Source organism: Phacochoerus africanus, chromosome 14 (assembly GCF_016906955.1).
Source record: "Phacochoerus africanus isolate WHEZ1 chromosome 14, ROS_Pafr_v1, whole genome shotgun sequence".
In the NCBI taxonomy this organism is placed as follows: domain Eukaryota; kingdom Metazoa; phylum Chordata; class Mammalia; order Artiodactyla; family Suidae; genus Phacochoerus; species Phacochoerus africanus.
In genome coordinates, this window is record NC_062557.1 from 20,268,986 (window position 1) to 20,282,433 (window position 13,448).

At 48.3% G+C, this 13,448-nt stretch overlaps 1 protein-coding gene and 1 long non-coding RNA gene across 4 annotated transcripts in view; one reads left to right on the forward strand and one right to left on the reverse strand.

Moving 5' to 3' along the window:
* Window positions 1–6,659: 6,659 nt before the first annotated feature.
* On the reverse strand, window positions 6,660–10,474 carry LOC125114299 (uncharacterized). Its single transcript, XR_007131752.1, has 3 exons — window positions 10,227–10,474; window positions 7,287–7,405; window positions 6,660–6,925 (listed from the first exon to the last, which is right to left on the reverse strand). It is a non-coding gene; the product is annotated as an uncharacterized LOC125114299 (long non-coding RNA).
* The window catches only part of EZH1 (enhancer of zeste 1 polycomb repressive complex 2 subunit), a 34,110-nt gene continuing 30,707 nt past the window's right edge, over window positions 10,046–13,448 (forward strand). For 2 of the 3 annotated variants that reach the window (XM_047757516.1, XM_047757514.1), the window contains exon 1: window positions 10,046–10,102. The gene's annotated coding sequence lies outside the window, so the exon portion shown is untranslated. The remainder of the gene's footprint in view (window positions 10,103–13,448) is intronic. The other variant, XM_047757515.1, reaches the window with a different exon arrangement.

Here is a 13,448-nt window from a genome sequence, read left to right on the forward strand (position 1 = left end):
TATAGTATTGTCTTTATCTCTTTTTCTTACACCCAGTGAAGTCTAGGTTTCGAGTTCCCCACACACTCCCTTGTTCCTCTATCCCTACCCGACCCCTACCCTCACTACTTGGGAAGAGAGGGAACTGGTTCTGATCCAGCTGGACATTGACGTGAGATTTCTGGCCCCAACCTAGATTGACTTCTCCTGGACAGGGATCCTACTGCCCGGTAAATTTCCCTTCTTATTACAGGCCAAGAGCTGTCCCGGCCAGATCAGGGAGAGAGGTGACGTCATGCTAAGAAGGAGTGCCTTTTCTAATTCTCAGCTTTCCCCCTACACAGGCAGACAAATCCAGAACAACATAGGGGGAGTAAAAAGCACCAGGGGCCTCCTACGCTATGAGCATCCAGGAACTAGCATCTCTGCAGCGTAAAGACCATCACACACTCTAGCCTCTTGCCCAGCTGTCTGGAAGAAGAGGGCAAGCAGAGCACCTGGGGAAGGTGTGGGGAAGAGTCAGGGTCAGGGAAGGCAGAAGTTCTGCCTGGGAGGGGCTGATCCTTCCAAGCAGGAGAGAGGAGACAGACTTCTTCAGAGGGCAGGGAGGCAGCAGGGACAACCAGGGAGCGCTACAGCGCTACAGCCAGGGAGCCAGCTGACTAAGGGAGGGAAAGACAAAGGGGTTAGGACACAACTGCTCCATCTCTCCCCAGCCTCCTCATCTCCCGCATGATCCCCTCTCACAGGGAAGAATGGTTATTGGAGAAAACGTTGGCTCCCTTATAAGATCTGTAAGTTATAGGAAAAAAGCAGGGAAAATGGTCAAGCAATTTTCCTTACCAACTGCTAGGGACTTAACAGTAGCTACTGTTTATTGAACAATTACTATGTGCTGCATAATGTGTCCTCTGGCACATAAGCTATGTGAGCTGCAAGCATTTCTTAAAACTTCACCACCATAGGTGTTCCCATTGTCGTGCAACGGAAACGAATCCGACTAGGAACCATGAGGTTGTGGGTTCAATCCCTGGTCTTGATCAGTGGGTTAAGGATCCGGCATTGTCGTGAACTGTGGCATAGGTTGCAGACACGGCTCGGATCTGGTGTAGCTATGACTATGGCAAAGGCGAGCAGCTTAGCTCCTATTCATCCCCTAGCCTGGGAACCTCCACATGCTTTGGGTGCAGCCCTGAAAAGCAAAAACAAACAAACAAGCAAATATTTCACCACCGTAACTTCAGAATTATCTTGTGCATGGGGGAAATGGGGAAAACAGGAGTTATTTGCTCAAGGTCCCAGAGGAAATAATTGGCAAAGCCAGGATTTAAACCCAAGACTGATGCTAAGCTTCATATCTTAGCCATTAGACTTATCACCTCCCTCTCGCGCTTTTTTTTTTTTTTTTTTTTTTTTGCTATTTCTTGGGCCGCCCCTGCGGCATGTGGAGGTTTCCCAGGCTAGGGGTTGAATCGGAGCCATAGCCACCAGCCTACGCCAGAGTCACAGCAACATGGGATCCGAGCCGCGTCTGCAACCTACACCACAGCTCACGGCAACGCCGGATCGTTAACCCACTGAGCAAGGGCAGGGACCGAACCCGCAACCTCATGGTTCCTAGTCAGATTCGTTAACCACTGCGCCACGACGGGAACTCCTTTTTTTTTTTTTTTTTTGCCAGCACCCACAACATGCATAAGTTCCAGGGCCTGGAATCGAACCTGTGCCACAGCATCAGCCCAAGCCACAGCAGTGACAAGGCCAGATCCTTAACCTTCTGAGCCACCAGGAAACTCCTCCCTCTCACTACAAAATCAGGATGTTGATTTTTTTTTTGGTCTTTTTCTTTTTCTTTTTTTTTTTTCCCCCTGTCTTTTTGGGCCACACCCATGGCTTATGGAAGTTCCCAGCCTAGGGTTTCCCAGCCTACACAACAGCCACAGCAATGCCAGATCTGAGCTGCATCTGCCACCTACACTGAAGCTCACGGCAGCACCGGATCCTTTAACCCACTGAGTGAGGCCAGTGCCAAGCCAGCATCTTCATGGATACTAGTCCTATTCTTAACCCACTGAGCTACAAACCCCAGGATGTTGATTCTTTACTGGGTCCTGAGGAGAGGGGAGAAGGAGATAGGGTTTTTTCCAGGACCAGATTGAGCCCTCCAGAAAGAGGAAGATCCTTCTTTCCCCACTCTGTGCGCATAGCCTCCTCCTCTCCTCCTTCCCTGACCCAAGCTGGACCATGACATCACATGGTGGAGGCTGTTTTTCTCAAAAGAACCCAGGCCAGATTTACAAGAAGGACTTTCAGACAGCGTGACTGTAGAGGATGGTGGCCAAGAGACCACAGCACACGCCCAGCAGTGCTGAGAACACTGCTGGTCCCTCGGCACCTGGGGCTGACTCATGGTTGCTGTCGGGACCCAATGCTAGATGCCAGGATCGCTTTCGCCCTTCCTCCACTCCTTAGGACTGTCCTCAGAAACCATCCCCAGGAGCTCTTCTGTCCCCTCCCAGCACCCTAGAAGTCAAGGTGTTGTATAACATGGGGACGGCTCCAGGAAGCCAAGCAGCATGCTCAGGGCTTCGTACAAATCGTTTCACTGAAAACTCACAACTCTATTAAATGAAGTACCATAGCAACCCACTTTCCAAAGGAGAAAACTGAGGCCGAGAAAGATTAATCAATACCTGATGGCAGTCAACCTACCATCCAACCTGCTAGACAGAATCCAACCTACGATCCATCCAACCCAGTGGAAATAGTAAGGCATGGGGAAGCCTGGCCGGAAGGGCAGCCAGGACAGGGCTCCTCAGGGCCTTCCCCACTCGTTATGATTCCTGTCCTATCTATGCTTCTTTCACCTGCAGGTGGTATCTTTTCATATCCTTTCTCCCACTTTAATGTATTAGGTGGATAATGAAAAAAACCCACAATGTTAGAAAATAAATCATTTTCAAGAACGTAGCAAGGATCCAACTTCAGCAAATAGGACACTAAGGACATGTATGTTTAACACGTGCTATGTGTGTAATGTGAGCTTAAGTGATCTTATAAAAGGCATATTTTTCTCATCTTTAAAGTGGGGATAGGAGTCCCCACTGTGGTACAACAGGATTGGTGGTATCTCTGCAGCAGTGGTATGAAGGTTCTATCCCCAGCCCAGCACAGTGGATTAAGGATCCAGCATTGCTGCAGCTACAAAATAGGTTGCAACTATGACTCAGATCTGATCCTTGGCCTAGGAACTCCATATGCTGCAAGCGCAGGCAAGAAAAAAAAAAAATACAGGACATAGAGGAGTGCTTGGTCCATTTTATATATATATATATATATATATACACACACACACATATATATATAAATAAAATTATTATTTTTTTCCTTTTTTTTTTTTTGGTCTTTTGTCTTTTCTAGGGCTGAATCCACAGCATATGGAGGTTCTCAGGCTAGGGGTCCAATCGGAGCTACAGCTGCCAGCCTATGCCACAAGCCACAGCAACACCAGATCTGAGCCACATCTGTGACCTACATCATAGCTCATGGCAGCGCCAGATCCTTGACCCACTGAGCGAGGCCAGGGATTGTACCCGCCACCTCATGGTTCCTAGCCGGATGTGTTTCCGCTGCGCCACGACAGGAACTCCAACAATTATTATTTCTATTGCCTGAGTGGTTAAAAGCACACCCTTTGCAGTCAAGTAGGCTTGAATTTGAATCCCAGCACCATTGCTTATTTGGTTGTATATGACCTCGTGCAAGTTACTTAACTCCTTTGAGCTTGTTTCCTTATCTACAAAAATGGGGTTTCTGGTGTGTATCTCACTGAGCAGTAGAGATGAGGCATGTTAAAACATCTGGCCCCATGCTTGGCACTAGTAAGCCTGAGATAAACGGTAGTTACTATCATAATATGTACTACATAGAGTTATGAAACTCTAGGTCCAAGGTATTCTGGGATCCTTCCAGTTGCTTTTTCTTTCTTTTTTTTTTTTCATTACATGCCACTCTGTACTGAAAAGAATACAGATTTTGGAGTCAGATAATCCTAGCCTTGGTTCAAATTCCAGTCCTCCGACTTTACCAATGTTGTCAATCTCCCTGAGCCTCAATGTTCTCTGTAAATTGGGGATAACAATACCAGCCCCCCGGGTATCTTGCATGAGATGATGTACATTCACATCCGGTCCAATATCTAGTGATTATGTGAATGCTAAAAGCAATGAGTGAAATGTAAAAATAAATGCGATTTAGTTTTATTCCTTCCCATGGATGTAATCTATAGACTTATGTGTTGTCCTTTTCTTTCCCCTAGAGAGTCCCCACAGCCTTGTATCCCATCCTAGCTGCAGTGAGGTTCAAAGGGCCGTAGTTTCAGAAGCATGGGACCCTGCTGATAAGCCAGGAAAGAAAGAAGGGGAAGTCTCAGAGCCAAGGGGCACTCCCCTTTCCTGTCTGGCTAGGATTTGTTTGTCTTCCACACAGGCTGTGCCGTGCTGATATGGGGTCTGTCCAGTGTCCAGCTTTGACTGGCATCTCCAGTCCAGAGCAAGTGAGGAGACCCTTGCCTTTCAGAACTGTTTTCTCCTGAATTTGCAGAGAAGAGTCTCAAATCCATTTCGCTTTCTGATTCCACTGGTGAGAGGAGACAACAGTGGAGGAAACAAACTCGTGATTCAGAGCTAGACCTCAGAGGAAAAGTGGAGGTAGAGTGGAGTCGTTTAGAGTACAGGTTTGGAGTCAGAACAACGGGGCCCAAATCCTGGCCACACCATTTACCAGCTGGGTGACCTTGGGCAAGTTCCAGAATCTCTCTCTCTCTCTCTCTCTTTTTTTTTTTTTTTTTGCTTTTTTAGGGCTGTACTCACAGTATATGGAGGTTCCCAGACTAGGGGTGGAATAGGAGCTGTAGCCGCCGGCTTATGCCACAGCTACAGCCTCAGCAACATGGGATGCTAGCCAAGCCGGCAACCTACGCCACAGCTCACAGCAACGCCAGATCCTTAGCCCACTGAGCAAGGCTAGGGATTGAACCTGCGTCTTCATGGATGCTAGTCAGAATCGTTCACCACTGAGCCACGACGGGAACTCCAAGTTCCAGAATCTCTTTAAGCTCTGGCTTCCTCAGCTGCAAAACACATGTAAGGATATGGCTGAGTTCGAATGGAAGGAGACGACCCATCATTGTAAAGCACTTCGCACAACGCCAGGCACATGCTGAGTGGCCCGTATTTGAAGGTTATTATTGCTTTTTCTAGTCCTGCAGTTTTACCGTGGAGGACCCTGCTGGCCAGGAAGGAAGCACAGCTCGTTAGCTGTCTAACTGATCAGGGCTACTTCCCAGGCGGGGCCGTGCCAAAGGCGCGCCCTGTGGGATCAAGGCCCAGCATTAATTGTGCCAAGAGAGCTGAGAACGGGCATGGGGTTGGAGCTTTCAGAATGTGCGCAAAGCGAAGCCTGAATCCCACCCGCCCAAGTAATCCCCCTCAAGAGAAAGTCCCTTCCTGCTGGACTTATTTATTTTGTAATCAACAAAGACTAAGGAGGCCAATATTTTGGCTTGGAGGCTCAGAGTTTAAACTTCTAACAGCCACGGACAAGGGTTTATTGTGGGCCTGTTCTTGCTTGCTGAATTGAATGCATTATTATGATCCCTAAGCAACCAGGGGTCAGGAGCTAAGTACCTGAGGCGGAAAGCTGGGATTTTGAGATCAGAGGACACAATGTCCGGGGGTGGAGAGGCTTCCAAAATTGGGCCATGTTTCCAGGCTCAGTGGTGTCCAGACCTTAACTTGCTCTGGAGCTGCCTTTGCCTCGAAGTGTTTCAGGGAGGGGCCTGGCATGCAAGCTGGCCCCACCAAGGCCTGGGCAGCAGCCCCAGTTCCTGGTGACCTTCATGCAGGCTTTTAGGTTGTGCTTTGCTTTGTTTTCTTGTTTGTTTCTCCACAGCAGGGTGGCCCTTCCCTGCTTCTGGGTGGGAAATGGGGGAGGAGGGAGCGTGCTTTCTCCCATCTCCGCAGCTGTGTTTACACTTCCCTGTCAGGGACTGTCTGGGGCCCAACCTTTCCTCGGTCCTTTGTGTCCCCTCAGAGAAACGCTATTTGATATCCTGTGGACTTTTCAAGGGAGGGGCGGAATGAGCCGAGGTGTCACCATCCAAAGGGGGCTGGAAAGGAGGAGGGGAGGAGGAAAGCTGGAAGGGAGGATGGAATCTTGCAGAAAGCTCTGTTTGAATTCTGGGAAGCATCATCTCCTTCCCTTTCTACTAGTGGCCTGAGGACCAGCAGGGGACAAAAGTACACTTAGAACTTGCCTGTCCCAGAAGGAACAGAACATGTGACATGCCGTTTCTAATCACCGGATGGAACAAAATCTTGCTTTGTGATGGCGAGGCAAGTGCACAGAGCAGAAGAGTTTTCCCTGAGGCTTCTCTGGGGCCAGTGGTCAGAGATACAGCATGTTAAAGCCAATAAGATCATGTTAAGATACACCCAAATTAAAAAGGATTTAAGAAAATGGTCAAGTAAATAATGCTCTTCTCCAGAAAGCAAGCTGAGCTGGTATTAATCAGTATACTAGTGTTGCTGGACTCTTGGCCAAGCCCAGGAGAATGGCTGCCAAGGCAAATCAGGCATCAGGTTTCATAAATTAAACACATAATTTTATTTTTCCGCAATAGGGAACTTTCAGAAAAAGAACCATCCCTGTTAGGCTACTCAGCACACTTTGTCCAGTTTCATTCAGCCCCAGAGGCCTCGGATTTAAGAGCAAGATGCACACCCGAAAGCCAGGAGGGACACAGTTATTCCTTTCTCCTATTAACTGCCTGCGGGTGGGGCTGGGCCAAGTGGGGCAGAGGTGCTGGTACTGTTTTTCGAAGGTCCAGTAGCTGACCACGTGCCAACGGTTTTTCCACGAATTTATAGGACAAAGACCTGAAGGGCTGGAAAAGCAAAAGTTAGAAGAAGAGCTGGCCAAGCAAAGACTGGTTGACAGCGTCTCATGGGCCATGGTCACCTAAGAACACGCCTGGCCTCAGGAAAATCTCTCTCCCATCAGAGAGGGAGAGAGGAACCAATTGGCAGGCACATTTTCTCCAAGAACCGCATACTCACTGGTGAATGTGGAAAGTTGTTTTTTATAGTCAATTTGTGAGCAAGGATTACTAAATGCTGTGTTAGTCCCATGCCAATTATCAGGGCGGATATGAAAGAGGTAGCAGCATGGTAGTGAGGGTGAAGTGGTGATGGGCTGAAGCCTGGGGTGATGGGGGGGAGAAGGCAAGTTTAATGAAATTCCCTCACCTCCCTTTCTTTCCACCTCAGAATATTTTTGTCACCATATTTTCTTCGTTATGGCAAAACGTCTTCATATGTCTTGTCTTGTCGCTTGGCATACTTCCCTAAAGCAATGTGGTCCACTCCTATGGTGTTAGTTATGAACAAGAAGTTGATGAGTCCCAGACGGCTCTCCAGGCTCAGTCCTGACATTCAGATCTTCTGAATGTCTCTTCCTAGACAACTCCAATTCTTTTGTGTGTGTGTCTTCTTAGGGCCACAGTTGTGGCATATGGAAGGTCCAGGGGGTCTAATCAGAGCTGCAGCTGCTGGCCTACACCAGAGCCACAGCAACGATAGATTCGAGCTTCCTCATTGGTCCACTCCTCAGCTTTTGGCAATGCCACAGCTACAGCAACGCCAGATCCGAGCCTCATCTGTGACCTACATCACAGCTCACGGCAATGCTGGATCCTTAACCCACTGAGTGAGACCAGGGATCAAACCTGCGTTCTCATGGATGCTAGTCAGATTTCTTAGCTACTGAGACATGACCAGAACTTCAATGCTGGATGCTTAACTCACCAAGCGAGGCCAGGAATCCAACCCGAATCCTCATGGATGCTAATTGGGTTCATTACCGCTGAGCTACAAGAGGAATTCCCACATTCTTTTTTTTTTTTTTAACCTGTTGCCTGCCCCTTTCCTTTCTTTTTAAACCCATATTCTTTATTTCAGCAATTATTTATATAGTGTAATTGTTCTCAAACTTGGTTACACAGTGGAATCACCTGGGATGTTCTTAGAACTCTTGTAGCCCAGGCTGAATCCCAGAGCAATTAATCAGGCTCCGAAGGTAGGAGGAAGAAATGAGTAGTTATTAAAGCTCCCCATGGGAGTCCCCTGGTGGCTCAGCAGGTTAAGGCATTGTCATTGCTGTGGCAGGGGTTCAATTCTTGGTCCAGGAACTTCCACATGCTTTGTGTACAGCCAAAAATGGGAAAAAGAACAGTAAATCTGCAATCCAGAGACCTAAGTTTATGACATGACAGAGAAATTATTCATCTGTGTAAGGCAAGTCTTTTAATTCCTTTAAGCCAAAGAGCCTTTTGCGTAAAACTGAAATCCTCCCTACCTACCTTATAGAGTTGCGATGACAATTATTTTTTAAAAAGAGAACATTATAGGCTTATAAATTATGTACATCAAGACAGATTTAAGGTAATGCTATTTTGCACTTTGTTTTAATTTTTAACTTTATATTTTGAAATAATTTCAAATTTACTAAAGTGTTGCAAATGGTAGACAGTTCCTATATACTCTTCAGACAACTTCCTCAAGTGTTGAGGAAGTGCAATTGCTCAAACCAGGAATTAAGACAGACAAAATACTATTAACTAAAGACAGACTTTATTTTGTCTCTCTCTAGTTTTTTTGTTTGTTTGTTTTTTTAGGGCCACAGCTGTGGCATATGGAGGTTCCCAGGCTAGGGGTCAAATTGGAGCTGTAGCCACCTGCCTACACCACAACCACAGCAGCGTGCGATCCAAGCCATGTCTTCAACCTACAAGCACAGCTCTCAGCAATACTGGATCCTTAACCCACTGAGCAAGGCCAGGGATGGAACCTGCGTCTTCATGGATACTAATCAGATTTCTTTCCGCTGAGCCATGACAGGAACCAGACTTTTAATTTCATCAATTATCCTACTGGCGTCCAATCCAAGATCACACATTACATTTAGTTGTCACATCCTCCAGTCTGGGACAACTCCTCACCCCTTGCCTTTTACAACCTTGACTTTTTTTTTTTTTTTTGGCTCTTTGCCTTTTCTAGGGCCCCTCCCGCGGCATATGTTGGTTCCCAGGCTAGGGGTCCAATCGGAGCTGTAGCTGCTGGCCTATGCCAGAGCTACAGCAACGTGGGATCCGAGCCACATCTGTGACCTACACCACAGCTCACAGTAACGCCGGATCGTTAACCCACTGAGCAAGGCCATGGATCGAACCCTCAACCTCATGGTTCCTAGTCGGATTCGTTAACCACTGAGCCACGACGGGAACTCCTAACCTTGACATTTTTTAAGATACCAGCCAGTTATTGCATAGATTGCCCCTTATTTTGGATTTGTCTGATGCTTCCTCATACCTTAATTCAGCTTGTCTATTTTTTCGAGAATACTACGAAGTGAGTCTGTGCCCTTGTCATTGCATCACATTGATATCTCTCAGCACTAGTTAACTTTGATCACTTGGTTAAGGTGCTGTTTACTAGATTTCTCTCCTATGAAGTTACTCTTTTTCCTTTTGTAACTTATAGGTATCTTGTGAGAATTCAAGGCAGTTACTAAATAACTGGGAAATTTATTGACAGAAATAGGGAAGTCAGGCTCAAATGAGGCAAGAATAACTTAAAGCCCATAGACAAGTGTTTGGGGGTATTTGCAGATGTGAAAGATTCCTAAGAAGGGGTTTCAGGTTGGTTTCAAACGCTTAAGTGAGAAGTGGCTTGTCACCAGCGTGTGGGGATGGTGCAACCGCTGGATAAGGTCTTCAACATATTAGTGGCTCCAGGAGGTTTCCCAAGAGCCCTTCCTGTCCCCGGACAGCACCGCCATGGAAACCGTCGGACTCGGGTTACACCACTTCTGACTCCGGAGTTGGGCGTATGGGCGCCAAGCCCCAGATGTGCGAAGAAGGAAGCCCAGCCGCCTGCACCAGCCGGGGCGCGGGCGGCGCAGTGCGCAAGCGCCGGGAGGAGGCGCGGGGCGGGGCTGCGCCACGGGGGCGGGGCCGCGGCGCGCAGGCGTCCTAGCAGCGGATCCCTGCGGCTCGGGATGGAGGGTGAGTGAGTAAACAAGCCCGGGCCGGGCTGTGGGGCCGGGCCTCCGCACCTTGCCACCCGGGGCCTGAGGGAAGGAGGGTCGAAGGGGTCAGAGAACTGGGAGGAAGCGGAGGGGCACATTACCCATCTGGCCGGGGTTAGCGGGGCGCCCACTCCTGGTTCCGAGGGCTGAGGGAACGGGGTCGACGGAGCGACAGAGTCCCGGGCGAGGACCGTGTCTGCTGCGGGGAGGGCAGTGTGTCCCGGAGGAGGAGCGGCGGGGGCGGGCCTCGGGACGGGGAATCCCGTTGGAGGGCGGGATGGGTCGGGAGGGCGGGAGCCCCAACGGAGGGAGGGCGCGGGTGGGCGGTGGCATCTGCTGGGGGCCTTTGGCGAGGTGGACTCCGAGGGTGCTGGGGCAGTGGACACCGGGGAGGCTCAGCTTCCGATGACTTTGGGGGGTGTTGAGGAAGCGGTGGCAGTAAAAACAGGGCCGGGACTAGGGTGCGGTGAGTGGGACTCCTAAAGCTCAAAATGGAAAGGGGTGCTCGCACTCGGGGTCGAGCAGGTGCCGTGTTGGTCCTTCAGATTTGCGCGCTCGGCGCCCAGCTCGCCTCCCCAAGCCCCAGCCCTGAGTAAGAGGGTTCTCTCCCAATTTGGTCTCGCGCCAGTCCCTGCCTACCCCAGAATTCTCTTGGGGATCAAAGGGAAAGCGCCTTGAAGCAAAGGCAGGGTGGTGCATTTGGGACCTGCCTGTTAGGAAATGTGGGACAAACTTATTTCGGTAAAAAGGGACTACTGAGAAATTGTTTCGGGGACGGGGAGGGGAAGGAATGTGGAAGGATGTTCGTGCCGCGCATGGAAATATTGAGAGTGGGCTTTTTGTGGATGAAGTACGCGATTGTAGTAAATGGAGTAGCCTAGGTGTCCAGTCTAGGGCTTAAGAGGGGTAGGGATGGGGAGCCAAGAGCCGAGGTAGACAAGAGCCCAGGACAACTGAGTGCGTGTGAGGATGGCGTTGAAATGTGGGTCTCTTCCGCATTTGCTGCCATCATGCCTTTAAAGAGAAAAATCCCCCACCCAGGGCTTTTAAGTTTAAGAAACCGGCATTGAATGAAGTTTCCAGCTTGAGAAGGTGCTAATTCTATCAGAGGTTTCCGCGAGAGCTTGTGTGTATTGAGCCTTGGAATCCCCAGAACCGGGATGGTGTGGCATTGATAAAAGAGATTACTTAATTGCGAGGAGTTCCCGTCGTGGCGCAGCGGAAACGAATCTCACTAACATCCATGAGGATGCACGTTGGATCCCTGGCCTCGCTCAGTGGGTTAAGGATCTGGCGTTGCTGTGATTGTGGTGTAGGTTGCAGATGCGGCTGGGATCCCTCGTTGCTGTGGCTGTGTTGTAGGCCAGCAGCTACAGCTCCGATTGTACCCCTAGCCTGGGAACCTTCATATGCCGCGAATGCAGATCTAAAAAAGCAAAAAAAAAAAAAAAAAGATTACTTAATTGCGTAGAAGAAAGTATTAGGAGATATACTTTTTTTTTAAAAAAAAGGAGTAATTTTTAAAAAACCCCACATTTATAATACAGGAAAAGATCATCTATAAAGGTGTGGTAGTACTATTGCTGTCAAGGAGTATACTGATATATGTGGATCAGTTCTCCCAGGGCAGAGATGTTTGTTTTATTCACTGAGGTACCCTAAGCACCTAAAACAGTGCCAGGTGTAGGGCAGATGCTCAATACATATTTGTAGAATAAATAGTGGGAAGATCTCTGGGACTGGGAGTTGGGCAATCTGGATCCTAGATAGGCCAATTGGTAGAGTACTTGTAGGCCAATCAGAGAATTTGATGTTGAGAGAGAACTTTAAAACTTCCTGAGGTGGAAATGACTTTTTCATTATGCTGTTACTCTAATTCTCTTTGAAGCAGTGCTAGAATTAGGAGCCTAGGATGAAAAAATGGAAATTTTATTCCCAAGAAGACTTTCGTGAGAAGGGTTAAAGGAGAGAAAATGTAGTTGGACTCGTTTCTCTTATATTTGCCTTTGAATTAGCATGCCTGTAAAAAGGTTATTCAGAATATTATTTTTGTCTCTTTATTTCTTGACATCAGAAATCTGGCTTCCTTAGTTCTCTGGGTAACAATTCCTCCCCTTGATTTGTGCCTTATGTGAAACATGTAACAATTTATTTCACTAAGTATATCTTTTTCCTATCTTGTAGTCAGTTTAAAAAGTTTCTAGGGAGTTTCCTTGGTGGCGCAGCACTAATGTGGCTGTGGCATAGGCCAGCAGCTGTAGCTCTGATTCTGCCCCTAGCCTGGGAATTTCCATATGCTGCCAGTGCAGTCCCAAAAAAAAAAAAAAAAAAAAAAAGAAAGAGCAGTTTCTACTTTGTTGTCTAGCTACTTCCCAAAAAAGGTTTGTGGCAGCAATACTGAAAACACATTACAGGAGTTCCCTCGTGGCTCAGTGAAAACAAATCTGACTAGCATCCACAAGGACTCAGGTTTGATCCCTGGCCTTGCTTGGTGGGTTAAGGATCTAGCGTTGCTGTGAGATGTGTAGGTTGCAGACTCGGCTTGGATCTGGCATTGCTGTGGCAATGGAGTAGGCCGGCAGCTACAGCTCCGATTTCAATTCCTAGCCTGGGAACTTCCATATGCTGCGGGTGCGGCCCTAAAAAGACAAAGAAAATCCTGAAAAAACAAAAAACATTACATTAAACAAACAACACTAAAAACACATTTCCTGCTGTGGCTTAGTGGGTTAAAGACCTGACAATGTCTCTGCGAGGATTCGGGTTCGATCCCTGGCCTTGCTCAGTGGGCTAAGGATCTGGTGTTGCCACAAGCTTCAGCAGAAGTTGCAGATGTGGGTCTGATTTGACCCCTGGCCCAGGAACTTCCATATGTTGCCAGGTGTGGCCTTAAAAAGAAAGGGAAGAGGAGTTCCCGTTGTGGCGCAGCAGAAACGAATCCAACTAGGAACCATGAGGTTGTGGGTTTGATCCCTGGCCTTGCTCGGTGGGTTAAAGATCCAGCGTTGCTGTGAGCTTGGTTAGGTTGCAGACGTGGCTTGGATCTGGTGTTGCTGTGGCTCTGGCCTAGGCCAGCAGCAACAGCTCTGATTAGACCCCTAGCCTGGGAACCTCCATATGTCGAGGGTAAGGCCCTAAAAAGACCAAAACAAACAAACAAACAAACAAAAAACCAGGAAGGGAAGAACAAAGAAAAACCAATGCATTACAGGGAGTTTTCAGTGGCTCAACAGGTCAGGGATCTGGTGCTGTCACTGCTGTGGCTCGGGTTTGATCCCTGGTTCTGGAACTACCGCATGCTGTGGGTGCAGCCAAAAAATAAA